Below are 16,758 nucleotides of genomic sequence, written 5' to 3' on the forward strand. Positions count from 1 at the left end.
TGCAACAGAGTGCATCGATTTTTTCTTAGGTATAGGAAAAATGTATTATCGAAAGAAAGATTTTATCACGTCACACACAGTTACTGAAAATTCGTATAAGAATTGTTTTTATTTAATACCATTGTGTTACTTTGGGTCAGATTAATTTGAAAATAAATATACAAAATTTAAAATCGCTGCTTTCACGAAACAACTACGAACAACTTTTTCAGACCTTGTACAGATATTATGGATCACATATATTGCGAGAGACTTTTGCACCTTTTCTTGAACATTTAAAAGGGGTTATAAATGAATACCTCTTTGAAGAGAGCCTTCTTGTCTTCTAATACGGTAAAAATAGTCGATAGGCGTTGACCCACAGAGAAGAGGGCCGTCGATGCCTACCTACGTTGTGAAACGTTGGCAGATCCATTTAGAACTGATAAATCGGCAATTTCGTTCGCGTTCACGTCATAAATTTATCAAAAAGATACATCAAAAGCACGTTATCTAATTTCACTCCCTTTATCAAATAAACATCACATATATCTTTCAGATAAAAATTCGAGATAAATACGGCGACTTTTGCTCTCGATTCCGATAAAGGACTCTATTACAATTCTCGATCTCGCCGCACACATAGGTATACATAAAACATGAAAATCGCCGGTATAAAGATGATACAAGGAGTAAACTAAATTATTCATTCGATCTCGTGAATAAAAAATTATCTCGCTCATCTTTTTTCTTCAAGAAAAATGTACATCTTTTATTAACCTCTTCAAGTATACCTATTTGTACCTCGATATATTTTCGTTAATGAAAAATCGATATCGAATCGATCGGAGAATCCGTAGATGAAAGACGACGTGATGGAGGTCACTGTATATAGCGTTAGTAATCTCGTTAGTTAAGACCATCACACAAGAGAGAGAGAGAGACGCCGAGACGTGTCGTGAATTTTAAAAACCACGAATCGCCACCCGGGCATCCCATTAACCCCGGGGGCTTTGTAGCGCATGATTAGTTTTTCCGTCGTCGTCGTGGTCGACGACGGAGTCGCCTAACGAGATTGTCTCCGGAGTGCAGCACGCGAAGACCCGATCAAAAGCGAAGTCGTTATACAGCGGATTCGTGGGGAAATTGGGTCGGTCTCTGTAACGCCTCGACGTCGCGATCGTACATATTGAGTTACAAGAAACTCGAGGGAGGGAGAGAAGCGAGAGAGACAGCTCTTCTCGAGAATTCTCCAGAGAGACGAAATGCGCGCGCGACGTCCGCGTCGATATTTATTAGATTACCCAAGTGACGGACGGTTTTCGTCTATTCGAATGCGACCCAGGATGTGGAATAAACAGGAGAATAGAGAATACGATGTCCGACATTCACAAGTAACACGCCAGCGATATCGCGTGTGACGAGCATCTCGGGACTTCCCGAAGGATTCGGATACTCGACTCGGTGAGCTGCGTCACGATCATCTTTTTGCTCTTAGACGAGAGACGGTTAATGAACGTTAAACATGCAAGAAACGACGCGAGGGAACGATAGGTACGATAAAAACCTACGTAAGAGTATGTATCGGTCATTCATTTATAGCGAATTTCGAGCGAAAAAAAAAACGTACGACTCGCTTGTAAAATGTCAAAATTTTCTTTAATCTGAATTATATATATTGAATCGATTAATTAAGTATGTAAAAAAAAAACGTCAATTGTATTCTTTTGCCGAAAAAGTTACAACTTTGAAGTATCCATAGATAAATACTCGCTCTATTGTATGTATATTACAAACCAATTATTTCCATTTATAGGGAAACAATGTAGGAGGAATGATCGACGTAAAAATGGGATGGAGGAAAAATAATCGGAAATTCAATCGCATTTGTAAGCACGCTACAGGGATCTAAATGTCGCAAAAATTAATATCAGCTTGGCAGTCACACCTCACTTATCGCGTCACAGTTTGTATGCAACACATTGTTGAATACTGCAGCATTGCAATATCGCATGAGAATAGGATACCTTTTCCGATCCAGTCGACCTAATCCACTAATCCCAACGGGATTGCAACCTTGACAATTCGTTCTCCCGACCTGAACACATACGTCCTTCGTGTTTGACCAACAGAAAGATCTCTCTCATATACATATATATATATATAAACCCTTAATATTACAGAGAGTATAAATTTCGCAAACCGAGCCGAACACGTGGGATCGATATTCGCGGGCATGCTTCTTCACATTTTGTCACGCCAACTGTGTTTTGTATTTTATTCGAATTAAAATAACGCAATTCTCGATTATCGTTACGCCCGCGAAAACAAGCGGACAAAATTGTACCCTTTTAGCCAGGAATTTACGCATACATTCGCAATTCTCTCTCTTTCTCTCTCCTTTATATTAAATTATATTATATACACAGGCACATGTATTCAAGAGTTTTTAAGTCAACAATTAAAAAAAATATCGAGTCGTACTATTTCAAAGTTTTATAAATCCTTTCCATTAAAAGTGTCATTTAGCAAATTACTGTACGGTTGATTCGCTCGTTTCGACTTTAATTCGTTATAATAATTTTTATTTTCGTCTAAATATTTTGTCCAAAACCTGCATTTTCCCTTCCATATACGCAGACAGTGAGATACTAAAGCAAACCGTTAGTGGAATAAAATTTCACGAGTACCTCTCGACCTGTACATAGCATATTTTGTTTCCAGAGGTGGTGTGCGTGTTGTCGCAACACAGCGATATTATTAGTTACACCCGTTGTGCATCGAGTGCACTCGCGACCACTATTTCATAGCGAAACGTCAAAGCGACCGAACTTTTTTGCCGCGTGTGCACGCACGCGATAAATATCGCGGTTCTTAATACGCGGCGTTTAGAATGTCGACACCATCTCGCGACGATCGTCCTCGAGGGAGAGATAGTCGCGTATTAAAACTGCTTTAAAGCCAGGTTAATCTCTCGTTCCGCGCAAATTAAGCCCTTGGCACTCGACGAACTATCTCTCGAAGAGCGGACGATCGCGAATATAACGAATTGCGTAGCAACACGTGTTTGACGTATATGCTAAAGGGAAATATATTCAGCTACGAGAGAGTGCTAATATAAACCGAGGGAAGCGCAATTCAGTACTGCTTAGAGGTCACAAAATGTTGATTTCCTTGAATTATTACCGTAATTGTTAATTTACAATTTCATTACACGCACGAATTAAATAAAATGAAATATATATCGTATATATATATATATTTCTGGCAATTTACCAACCTAATAATTATGATATATATAATACAGTTATAATTATAACATAATGCATTTATATCATTATAACAAATTAGCTACCTATTACTGTACTTAATATAAATGTGTGATTTTCACAGGCATTAAATTATTAAATAGCCCAATAAAAGGGTAATCCGTTTATATATATGTAAAATTAATTACTGTAATGATAGGAATCACAGGCAATAGTCGAAAACTATCCACGGTGATTTGAATTTTATGACAAAACAGTTTTTACGTCGTATGTATATTAAATATAATTTCGTCACGAGTCGATCGCACATCGCACCTCCTTCAGCTCCAGATCCGATGCTTCTGCGGAAGCTTTGGCGAGCAAGAGAGCGAGTAAAGAGTGTCCAGGTATATGAGAGGGTGGCCGCGTGTGGCGAGCTTCAACAGCTCGTCTGACCTTTCGAAATTCTGCTCGAGTGTAACTTATTTGATTACGGATAATCGATCAATTGATCTTGCGGCGCGTTGTCCTCGAATGCGGCTGCCAATGAAAGCGATCAGTAATTACGACAAGACGCGACAAGACGAGCGGTCGCTCGTCAATCACGTCACTTTTTGATTACGGCTGATTGTGAAAGGTTCGTGAAACGGCGACGGGAACAAAATTCTCGACAATTTGCGGCCTTCGTCAAAATCAACCGAATTTCAAATCGATGACATTGATTCGTCAGAGAGAATGCGAGAAATGAGTAAATGTTCGTATATATAACATTAATTATTTCCCAGGACCACGCACATTGTACGCACAACATAATAGCGCAAAAACTCTTTAACAGCCGTACAAAGGCAGTCACGTACACTGAAAAAAAATTTATTTAATTCGAATAAGTATTTATTTCAATACTGCCAAATGAATCATTTATATATTTGAAACTAATAATATATTTATTTGGTACAAGAAAATCCTTTTCAAAACAAAATATATGTATTAATTTATATGTATTAATCATTTTTTTCAGTGTATATCATTGTTAAATAAAATTTCAGAAAATCTCTTCGCCCATTATTGTATTAAAATCAATTTTACATTATATACAGGGCATTCGTTATATATGTTGATACTGCCGCGCGAAAAAAACTTGATAGATTTTTCAATCAATTTAGACGAATTGATTTTTTTGTTAGCAAAAATGCATTCAACGAATTGCATTGCCTCCCGTTTCACGCAAACGTTATTCGTATTATTCCGGTTCATCGACTATTTATTAATCTGGCTAACCCAGGAGTCTCGGCTCGCAGTTTGTCCCACCGTTATACGCTGAGACGCGCGAGACTCGCCGCAGTAGAAAGAGTCAGTGTTGCGCGGGCCACCGTGGCGCGAGGACGTGCCTCCCTCGTGCTGCGTTGTGTGACAGACATTAGTACGTGCGTGCGTGCGTGCGTGCTTTATTGGCCGGATCCTTCCGGGCTTTCGTTTCCTATTTTTTTCTCTTCGCGTTTCCTCTTTTCTTCCTTCTCGTCTGATTGTTACCAATTCATTTTGCTCCGAACGTGCGTGCGTGCGTGCACGCGTGCACCCGTTTCGCGGAGAACTTTTAAACTTTCGTAGAAACTCTCGTATTTTCTCTCGCGCCAATCAAACGTGTGTATCTACATGTGTATGTGTACATGTATGTTGTAATTTGGTTTCGTCTCGTTTACATATTTACTTTCTTTTTTCCTCGTTTTCGCGTTTGACTCTCTAAACGCGCTTTGGTCAGATAATCAGCCGGATAACAATGCAACCCGTTATTATGCACTCGGTAAGTCGTAATTATGTAGATAAAAGAGAAATTATTAATGTATTAAATATACCGCAGAAATATATCATTATGAAAATAATCTTATTAACGCATTCTCTTTAGCCCACATACATGTAAATTTATTCCAAGTATTTTTTTAACGATAAAATGAAATTTAAAGCGCTCTTTGTGTAAATATCATTTTCGCGATAATATCATACATTATTTTCATACTTAATATGATTTAGAAATAATAACAAAAAATATGTGTAATTTGCTTCTGCGTATTTAGAATTTTATAAAATTGTTTGAGAAGAAATTAGAGAACTGTATAAGGACTAAAGAAAAGGACAAAAAACGGCATTAAAGAGAAAAATCAACGCTCTAAAATTAACAGAACGAAAGAGCATGATATTAAAGAAAATGTATAATAATGTTTCATTTTTTCCGCAACGAATTCAGTGCGGTTACCAAGGGAATTAATCCCTCAAGTGGGAATCCCGTCAATATCGTCGATGTAAATCACAAGTTCCACTTTTCAGAGTTTGTTTGTTCGCGCGGGGGTATCATATATAAATTAATATTTCAACGTAAAACGAGAAGAGGAAGACTTACCGATGCCGTGCACGTAACGCGAGCGCGGCACATCGCGGTTTTCCCATCGCCGCAAAACAGATAAATAATGTGCGCCAAAGAGAGAGGAATCACCGAGCGAATATTAAAGACTTTTATTAACTTGTTCTCTCGTCGAGCGTAATGCGGCCCGAGAAAAGAACTCTCTTTTATCAATTATTTTCCATGTGTATCCAATTAAATAATCACAACTGACTAAGTATACTCAATGTACTTGAATTAACGTTCAATTAAATACATGCATTAATTGAGTCTCTAATTAAATATGTATATGATTAATGTTTGTACTTTTTAAGATGCCAGAACAAAATGTGTAAATAATGTTTCAATCTTAGAACCTTTTTTTTATTATTGTATAATGTATAGCGAAAGTAATCTATTCTCGCGTAACTCGATTATATTTTGTTTTTAAGTTACCAACGAATAAATCAGTAGAAAATAATGTGACATTTATGTGCAATTTTTGTTCACTTTTTTACTTGATATATGTCATTTAAACGTATCATTTAGCCCTCTTTATGGCTTATTTTTAAACAACTACGATGAAAACACTGTGGTTAAAAGCATAAATTTAGTAAACAACAAAGATGACACAAGCTCATGGTTTATGTGCTGAAACATCCCCTGGTGAATCATCAAAATGAGTAGAATGGAGCTCATTCGAGACAAACAAATAATGTATGCCATGTTACATGACATAACAAATATGAAATTGTACGCTTCTGTCAAAACGTTACTGTATATTTGCATAGTCATAAAAAAAACCTTTTCCTCGTTTTAATAAATGTATATATCATTCTGGAATGTAACGGAGTGTCAATTTTAATTTTGCAGAGAAATATTGCATGATATTTGTTAGATATTGATTTAAAATTTCTTTTTTTGCATCATAGTGCGTTGAATAAGTAAATCTCGCGGGAGATTATAAATTCATTGGATGAATTCTCCCGATAATAAAATAAAGCGATTCATCCCCGGCTTATAATATGTAGATATTATGGCGCTCTCTATTATGGCATAAACTTTTCTCATTCTTTTCTTTATACTTTATACATAGAAAAGCTTGTTATTGGTGGTATAATTAAAGAAGTGATAATCTCTCTCTCTCTCTCTCTCCTGCGTGGAAAATAAATCTCGAATATGAGAATAATAAAACCGTCTTTTTCGAGAATATTAATATTAGGAAAAGATTAACAAATTAATATCGTGCTTCATGACATTTTTACACTTGGATAACTTTCGACTACAATGCGATATAAATCGTTCAAAATACATCAACAGCGATTATAAAAGTACAATTTAAAAAATTCAACGCATTCGATTAAAAAATATATGTAATAGAAAAAAAATTTAATAAAAACTGGAATAAAATACAAAGATTGTTTTCAATTTCTATATAAAATGGAATGAATTACATATCTTTATTCATATATTCCAGTAGACGCTGTTGAATCAAAAATTCACCCAATGGTTCAGCGTCATTGGAAGTTATGCGAGTTTATAAGAATGACATTCCACATTCGATGTTTCATCGGAGAAAAGAGAATAAAGTTTACGAAAAAAACTTTTCGATATTCGCGTAATATATCGCGCGATCTCTTCACGAACCGTCGATATATATCTCGCCGTATATTCACAACCTGCTCTCGCATATGCGACCACGACGTGGACTATCGCTTCATCTTCCGATGTACTCGCACTCGACGATTCTGCGCCACGTGTCCGAACATTTTTATGTCCGTCGAGTGCCTGACCTGCTGTGCATCATTGACGAGTCCCTCTTATAAGTGGCAGCTATACCGTTATAACGTACAATTCAATAATTCAAGCTATATCTAGCTAAAACTCAGAGTGAAATATTAAATTATGAGAGACGAATCATCTCCCGCGCATAGAATACTAATCGAAGTATATTATTCTTGTATAATAAGAAGAATTAATTTTTCAATATATAAAAGTGCATTTCGAGACAAATATACAGGATGACTCGATATGTATTTTATATGACGATAATTGTTAAAAATGTGTATTAAAAGTTTGAAAAAGGCAATTATTTGTTGCGGTATAATCACACAAAATATGAAAAAATAAAATAGAGAGAATAATAACACACGTATGATTTTAACATAATTGTATCTTTGACATAATTTTCGACTCTTCCCTCTGATTAATCCTAACGAGAGATCACACGTGTACGGTAAGATACTCTGTACTCTGCACATTAAATCATAAATCATTTTATCCCTCAAGAGTGAGTGTCTCTTGTATGTCGCTATTTCATTCAGTCACGAATTCAGACGGAGACGAATCTCTCGCGGAAGGAATCATCCCTCTAAGGAACATATATGGAATTAAAGGTAATTCAACCTCTCCAGCCCGGAGGTACATTCTTCGCCTCGGAAACGGAGCATGTTTCTCGAGAAAGCAATTCCGTCCTTTATAAGAGCCCTCGCTTTTACCTACCTACCCTGATGTATGAAAGGCAAAGCCTGGTCTTCCTGCCTATATCTACCCCTCGATGAGTAGCACGAGTCGGTAAAGTGGTTCTCATGGCCGACGGCCTGCTATCGAATTTCGTTCCATTTCCAAACCCCATTCGGGGCCAACGCCGGACATTACACCCGTTAAAATAGCTTTCTCGTGTTTTGCGCGCCGCCGTGTTGTTTCTCTCTCTCTCGATTCCCGCGGTAATCGCGAAACTCTCGCGCATTATCGCCCGTAAATCCTCGTAACGCGCGTAATTTTACGAGAAAAATAACGTCGCGATCGCTCTTCCGTAAACTCATTCAGGAACGCTACGTATTCTTACGAGAACATGCGTTTTCATTTGTAACGTATGTCGCGTGTTTTCAACTTTTACATTCCAGCGATACAAATTATACGTATTATACCATATACGTGTAGTTTTATACGCGTTCGAGAAGATTTCTACATAGTCAGAAAATAGTTCAAAACACTGCTCGTCTTAAATCTCATCGCGTATTCCTTTGTATTTCTTTCTCCGCTTTCGCAGAAATAGATTAAAGTTAACTGAAGCATCAGAATTTAAATGGATGCATTTATCTATTTTTTACACGAATGTCTGACGAAATTTAAATGACGAAACCTAAAAAAAAAAAAAATGAACGGTGCAGAGATTAAATCACTGTTCCATTTGTCGCTAACAAGAGATAATTTCAGAAAAAAAGATTATATAGAAGAAATAACGATTCAATATAAAATCGTGATAAAAACGATTTCGAATTACATGATTAACGATCATATGATCAAGAATAATTGAATTATATAACTTGATGGCTTCGCGACGAACAAAAACGTGAGACGAAAAAGTACAAATCGAATGCGTCATCATTATTTTTTACTATCCGTGGATTTGATCACAAAGTGCCGGGAGCATCTTCCAAGTATCAAACTACTTTCAATTATCTCCCGTTGCGTGGATTTACGTGTATCGGCCGACAGTCGGTGTCGAAGATCGAATGAAGAGGCAATCGATAGAATCGGTTTTCATTCTCTCGCATTTTCTTCCTCTCGCTACTACAAATAGAAATCGGACTAGATCCCCGACTATGATTAACTAACGCGCTTAATTAGAACGGCGCCGAAGGGACCGTTTTAATAGCCAAGTGCTTTTCAATCAGCTGTGAAGTCTGTATTTTCGTAAAATTTTAATTAAAATTAGTGACGTAAATTGCTCGACCATTATAATAGCTCTTACAGAGAGTTGATGGAAATTCAATCATTTACTTTTATGTGGGTACCTACTATCGAATTTGAATAATTGATATGTTCCAAATTTAGCAGAAAATATGCGTGATTTTTTTCATCTCAATTTATCCCCCATGAATGAAAATTGATTGATCGAGCTGATTAAAATTCGAACGAATGAATTCGTCTTACGAAAGAGAAAAGTCTTTAGAAATTGGAACTCGACAGGTATAACGCGCGTCTCGATGCGCGAGAGGGCTGACCTTTTCATATTTCTCTGACTCGATTCCAAGCGCACACCTCTTTCTGGCATTGGCCGCGCTTTTTCAAGTTTATTCCTGCCAACGACTGGCCACGAGCTAGCTCTATCGCGATCAGCTGCGTCAGATCCATCAAGATTTCTCTCTCTCATTCCTCGGATACGCGCACGCGCTCGCGAATCGCTACGTGCGTCACACGAACCCGCGATGAGTATCGTTTTATTCTCACACGACACGAGAATCCGTTTTATTTTCACGCTACGGGGATCGCCATCCCCTGTCGGCTTACAACCTCCGTCGAAACTCAGAATTGCCCCACCGCGGCGAAGGGTCCGATCGGAAAAAGCCGGGGGCTTTACCTGCGAGATATGAATTTGCATGCCAAATTCCTGCTGGGTGAAAATCGATTGGAAGCCAAAAAAAAAAAACGAGTTTTATTCGCGCCTATATATCCAATAAATTGGAATTTTCGATTAAACGCGAAGAAATATTACCCTTATTAAATATTACGCGAAAGAATACGTTTTATCTACGTGAAATATCATTTTCGGATTTACATTTATTATGTTAATTCTTTAATTATTGGAAGTTTTTTATTATAATATAAATTGATTCTATATTGTATTATATAAATTTTGTATACGCTTCATGTCGGAATATACTTATGTGGAAATATCTTAATCGGATTATGTTCGCGACGGAAAATATAAAATTTTAGCATAAATCCTGTTTACATATTTTTTACGTGACCAACAACGACGACCCTGTTTACAATGTGCATGCACGTTGGTGCTCGATACCTTGAAACTGTCTCGGTAAACAGAGCCGAGGGAATTAACGTCGATATGCGTGATATGTGACTGAGATACATGATGCAGGAGCACTCTATAGAAACAGTTGACATTCTTGGCGTTCTCGCCAATTGTAATTGCAAATTCTGGCATTGATTACCATTGTGAAGGGTCTACCGTCTTTGCCCTCCTTTCTCTTTGCAGAAACGCCCAGGACGCGTCCGCAAAATTAACGTTATGTACATATAAATGTATAGTATGTATTGATAAATTCTAAAAAATCAAAATGAAATATTGAGTAAAAACTATAAAAAAATGAAGATAGTAAAAGAGGCAGACAGAGAGTAAATAGTTTGTATTGAAACTGTAAATCCAGAATGATTTTATATTTTCATCATCCATTGCTAAATCTGAGCATCTGGATAATCTAGATCTAATCAAAGAATCTGAATTTACAAATCACGCAGATATAAATTAGTTACAAAGAAAATTGCACTCAAAAATGGCAAAAATTTATTAAAATATTCTGTAATAAAATGAAGATATCAAGAAAGAGAGCTTCATAGAATTTTACGCTCTTTATACATTAAAAAATGTAACTAATTCTTTGAATTTCTAGCAAGGGCAATTATACTTCAGGTAATTTAATATCTAAAAATAATTAGAAGAAATCCACTTATAAATTTATATGATTATATATATGACATTTATATGATTATGCAAATTCCCCTCGGATGTATTCGGCACCAGAATGATTGAAACATTTTTTATTCAGTAGTAGGAAATTCCTATGTATTTATTCCAAAATAAATCGAAGATGTGATAAAACGTAAATTCTGTCTATAATACACATATATATCTATATAAATATCCATTTTATAGGTCAAAATAGACGTTAGAGACCCGTAAAATTGATCGGGGTCGAGAAACAAGAAAGAGAACGACGTAGTCGAGATGTTTAAGATGTATATTCCCGCTTTTTCCGCCAACTATGGCGAATGCGGATATATGCTTACATTTGGCTCATTTCCATTTACAATGCCCTGCACGAGAATTTCGACCGCGACGCGAAATCTTTGGCGTGTTCTCGAAAAGTTCACCGTGGAGTACGTAGTAATTCAGTCTGACACACTTTTCACGACGAAGGTAATGACATTTCCGTTTCTTTCTAAAGGTAGCCGATTCGACCGGTTACGATCGTTTCCAATTTCATGCATATCGGAGTCTCCTTTTTCTCTCGCGACGATGGGAATAATTCTAGGAAAATTTCTAGTTGCGAGAGAGATTGGGAACTCTTAGAATTTCTCTCCGATCCTGAATGGAAGCAGCCTTTTGGAAAAGAAGGCGCATTTACTAAGGTACGAATCTAGAGTCGTAGAAATAAAAGCGAGAGTCGAAACGTTTGCACTAAATTATGTATGAAACTATTCTTAAAGTATGGCACTATACTCTAGCGACAATGTATATAATTGAGCGTAAAACTTTCGACTTTTACTACATTTCCGGCTTTGATGCACAAAAGTGTAACGCACTACTTTCCAGTAAAATCAGAGCTAAAACAACTTAATTTAATATTTCACGTCCAAGAGAGATTTATTAAGCTTCTTCTGAGAAAAATATATACGAAGCCATTTATCATGTTTATTTCATCAACGAACTCGAAAATAGGATTAATTATTGTAGAATTCTATATATATATATATATATATATATATATATATATATATATTAAATCTGCGAATAAAATAAACTTTTAACGAGGTGTTTCAACAACATGTTTTGACAATAGCTCAAACGTAATAATACAATATTACCTAAATAAATTGCAAGTCGCAAAGTTAAAATCGCTCTTGCGTGCGATACAAAAGATTTTCACCGAAAAGCAATGTAGTTTATCTTCCATCGCAAACATGCAGATAACTTAAATGTACGCGTATGCGCGTATCAAAAGCCCCATAAAATGCGTACGACTTATCAGCACTCGCTTTTAACGTTTACGTTCCGCTCAATGGCTCCATTCCAAATCGATTATTTTTCCGCCACGACGATACACTATCTGGCCAATTTGTTCATCGAGACTCGGTATACTCGAGCCGGCATAAATCTGGAAGGAAATTTGCGCGCGTCGCGGACGACATCGGTATTATACCCTCGGAAATCTCGCGCCACCCGATATATAGCATCGCGGCGACATAAGCCAGAAGCTTTTCTTAGCCGTCGGTCACTGACAAGAACGACCGGCGACCGTATAAAAGCGTGTGTTTCTATTCACACGCGGAAAACGGAGGACGACGTCTGGCGAGACGATATCGTTTCTGGCCCGATTACTTCAATTTTATTCGCATTTTTCGAACGCGAGAGGGTGTATTTGCGAAATCGTCGAGCATGCACACGGAGAGGATATCTCGCCAACGGGGGTGAATAATAATGCATATTCCGCCACATTCCGCGTTATTGCGTCGCTCCGGCGACTCAATGTCTCGCCGAGTGTAATAAAAAATTCGCATTGTACGCATAAACGCGAGTATCGCGTCCCTTTTTTTTTTCTCCTTCTCGTTCTGTCTCTCTCTTATATATGCATGGATTTTATTTCAGTCGCTACTCCGAGATATTTTTGTGATCGCGTTCTCTCTCTCTCTGTCTTACGAAAACCTATCGTCTGCAAATTCAATAGAGATTATGACACAGTTGAAAACTTTGCTTAGAGCTTCAAGAAGAAAGATGCTCTTGCTCCATTTTATTTACAAGTCGTAAATTTTAGTGGATAAAACATTTCTCGGATAGAACGATTCTTTCAAAATAACGGTTCTTTATTACTATCATTTTCTTCATTTAACGATCTCAAACATCATATTATATATGTGATCAAATTTATTTTTAATCATATTTCATCAAAAGCAAGCTTTCTACCAGTTTCTCGTTCAATTTTACAACATTCGATCACATCGATATAACAGAACGTATATATCGCTATACTACACGTCCGGAGTAGAGAAACACCTAGAGACTCTAATCAGATTTTCTGTCGAGATATCAGAATTATTGGACAATCCCGAGCGAGGAGAGAGAGAGAGAGTCAGAAACGAAGTGCCAGCCAAAGATGATGTTCAATTAATTAAGTTCACGGGCGTAGTTATCGGCTATGCTCTTCTGTACGCCCGGTAAAAGAATTTGCAAAAGTCAGAAAACTCGATCTCTCATTCTATCTGTATTCTACAACGCGACTCTATTCAAACGCTGCGTCCCTTGTATAAAACATGGCAGGTGCAGGTAATTAAGGACGCTCGTGGCAGCATTTATTTATAATTAAATGGAAAATACAACGTCGCGGGAATGACGTTTAAATGTCATGATATCGTTGTTGTAAAACATGGCACGGAATGCAATTTAAAATATTGTCTCGTGAAAAATATATTATATTCGAGCGTGCTAATCGAGGCATAAAAAATGAGAAAAAGAGAGAAAGAAATTATTACCTTTGCATTTGATAATTGTAACAGACCTTCTTGAATCGTCGTACTTGACAGTGTCATACTAATCGAATGTACATAGTTATAATCGGATATAATTCTTATTGCACTATCGGATCAAAACAATCGCTAATAATATCCGCTCGATATATCCTTCATCTTTCCTCTTTATCAATTATCCATTAACCTTGAAATTTTCTTCGATTATCTTCATATTTTTCCATAACAATTTTCTCGAAACTTCAAGAGTGAAAATATTTGTCGACGTGTTTAATATTTTCCACAATTACCTCGACAATTGTCTGGTATAAAAACTTGATAGTAAAAGTTTTGTGTTTACAACGAATTGTACTCGAGATTAAATACAGAACGCGGTTTTGTTCTCCTCGCTGTACCTTGACAGAACTAAATTTCCAAACCTGAAAAACTTTTTCATTTCAATCGCCGTGGGCACAAAGACGTCTTTGTCATTTCGAAAAAGAATTCGAAGGAAACAAATTCGTGTGGCAGATCTGGGACACTTTGTATACTCGGGGGAAGAATATGATATTTAATAATTAACGGCCTTTCGCGAAGGTGTCTATTTTGAAAGTCGTTCTATAAGTCATACATAAGATGCAACAGCAAAAGATGGCTATCGAAACGCCGGTGCTCTGGCGACACTCCAATTTCACAGGAAGCATCGGCACAGGCTTCCTGTACGTATATACGTACATCGTTTCGCACTCCACTCGACCCAGTAATTATGAGCCGGCGTGGACTCGACGTCCCAAACTGTACCTTCCTCCACCTACACTTCTGCTCTGTCACGCAGTGGAAAAGCTCGCGGAATAGCTGTTGCTTCGATCGATCTCTGTCGAGGACGTTTCGTTTCGAGCAATCGATGACGTTTGTACTCTCTGTAGTACCGCTCTCTCGCGTGTAAACCCTTCTTGTTTTCACCGCGAATTCTCTCTCTCTCTCTCACTCGAAGTTACATTTAACCTCCCACCCGAACAATGGTGTGAGATGAGTGAATATCTCTTCTCGTTTCGAAAAACAAAAGGATTCGCCAAAGTATACTCGATCCACTAAGATCCAGTGCCATCTACTTCGTGTTCTATATATATATATATTTCCACTTTTTATCGTTCCGTAAACCGGGGAATATATTATAGACCGCACGTCAAGCAAAAAGTAATTATGCGTGTGTACAAAGCTGCAATAATTTATATATGTATGTGCGTGTTTCTCGAATGTAATATATTTAAAATTTTATTTCTGCTGACTCATGCCTTCCATATTGTGTGCCCAACAGCTCATTTATTATATTACATATTACATTATTATATTACATATTATTAATATGAACAACGTAAATCACAAAGAAAATTAAAAAAAAATGTTTTGGCACAGAATTTAATGCTTCATAAAAAAAATTAATGTTTGAAAATATTAAAAAAATTTGAGAAAAATTAATTTTAAAAAAAAAGATGGAGATATTAAAAAATACTTTATGTAGATTTTATATTAATATTGACAATATATTGTAATTATCGACATTGTGCAAGTCGATAAAAATAAAATTTTAACGTAATGCAGTTTTCGCTTACAATTATTTTATCTCATCATAATACATTTTTTATAATATTTAAAATTACAATATTTTAATATTATGTAATAAAATTTGCAATCTTTTACTATCGAGATAAAATTGCTAAAGTTCAAATATATGTTCCTATTATTTAATATTATTTAAAAATGAAAATATCCCGAAATATTCCCTATGCTTTGGACGTTCTTCGTAAGTTCCTTTTAAACTTTAACTGCCTTTTCGTGTTATTTGGGCACGGATGCAAGACGACAGGCGTGCATCAACACAAAGTCTTACTCGTCTCGCTAATGAGACAGTCCGTAAACACTCAAAGAGCCCCTCCTCGTAAAATCAACGTCATAAATGTAACGTCTCGAAGGAGGCACTCGAGCGTAAATAATCACGCGAAATTTGTGTTCCGAAGAATCGCAGAACGAATCCCGGAAGACTTATTTGCATTGCTCCTGACAAGCGTCGTTTAAAGTACAGAGCCCGGTTTCGGTCGTCTCGCGTCGGCATTTCGCTACAGGAACGTTTCCACCACGTATTTTGCGATTATGAGATATAATTGTATTTCAAAAGCTTATAACGTGCGAGCCGTCAACATGAAAAGAACAGAACGCCGCGCGAATTTTAATATCGGCGCCAATCCCCCGCGATTCATCAACTGAATGCAATTTTCCGCGCGCGTATATGGTAAAATAAAACATCCTGTCTCGTAAACGAGAAGATCGGCCCGCATACATTCTAACACGAGAAAAATAGGAGAGGTCTGAATAATCTTCTATCTCTTTTCCGCAAAACTTCTTGTAATATCGTATACTTTACATAATGTTCAATAGAAAATTAACAGTACTGCAACCAACTTTTTTTTACGAGTCTTCTCTTTTGCTACGATGAACGAAAGAATGCGTGAAGTAAAATTCTTTTATGATATAACTTTATGGTTTCGTTATACGTAGAAAAAAAAAAAAATAAAAATATCTTCTCCAAAAAAATTATTTTTTATAATTATCTCTTCTTCATTTATTTTTTCTTTGAACGTTTTCTCCATTAAGCAACCTAATAATTGTGCGAAAACTACGTCCCCTAAAAAATTTTATTTTTGCCGACTTATTTCTTGACGTTAATAAAGATTAACTTTTTCTTCCGAGACGGAGGACACTTTAGCGTTTCGGCAATTTGAACAGAATATGTGCAGCGCGACAAAGATATAATCCCATTGCGTAACGGGATTTCCGCGCTTTTAACGGTCGAAAAAAAAAATGATTCAGTCTGCAAGAGAGCTTGAACGCGAATAGTGGTGCATTATGACA

At 36.7% G+C, this 16,758-nt stretch overlaps 2 protein-coding genes across 3 annotated transcripts in view; one reads left to right on the forward strand and one right to left on the reverse strand.

Moving 5' to 3' along the window:
* The window catches only part of LOC114946631 (uncharacterized), a 180,635-nt gene that overhangs the window by 126,924 nt on the left and 36,953 nt on the right, over window positions 1-16,758 (reverse strand). Inside the window, exon 1 of one of the 2 annotated variants that reach the window (XM_085489647.1) lies at window positions 2,670-2,944. The exons of the other annotated variant lie outside the window; for it this stretch is intronic. The gene's annotated coding sequence lies outside the window, so the exon portion shown is untranslated. Of the gene's footprint in view, window positions 1-2,669; window positions 2,945-16,758 lie in introns of those variants that run through there. 2 annotated transcript variants of the gene reach the window in all.
* The window catches only part of Stacl (SH3 and cysteine-rich domain-containing protein), a 53,043-nt gene continuing 40,560 nt past the window's right edge, over window positions 4,276-16,758 (forward strand). Inside the window, 1 exon segment of the mRNA XM_029323221.2 lies at window positions 4,276-5,028. The gene's annotated coding sequence lies outside the window, so the exon portion shown is untranslated.

This window comes from Nylanderia fulva, unplaced genomic scaffold, assembly GCF_048542155.1.
Source record: "Nylanderia fulva isolate GAGA-0341 unplaced genomic scaffold, ASM4854215v1 Scaffold9, whole genome shotgun sequence".
In the NCBI taxonomy this organism is placed as follows: domain Eukaryota; kingdom Metazoa; phylum Arthropoda; class Insecta; order Hymenoptera; family Formicidae; genus Nylanderia; species Nylanderia fulva.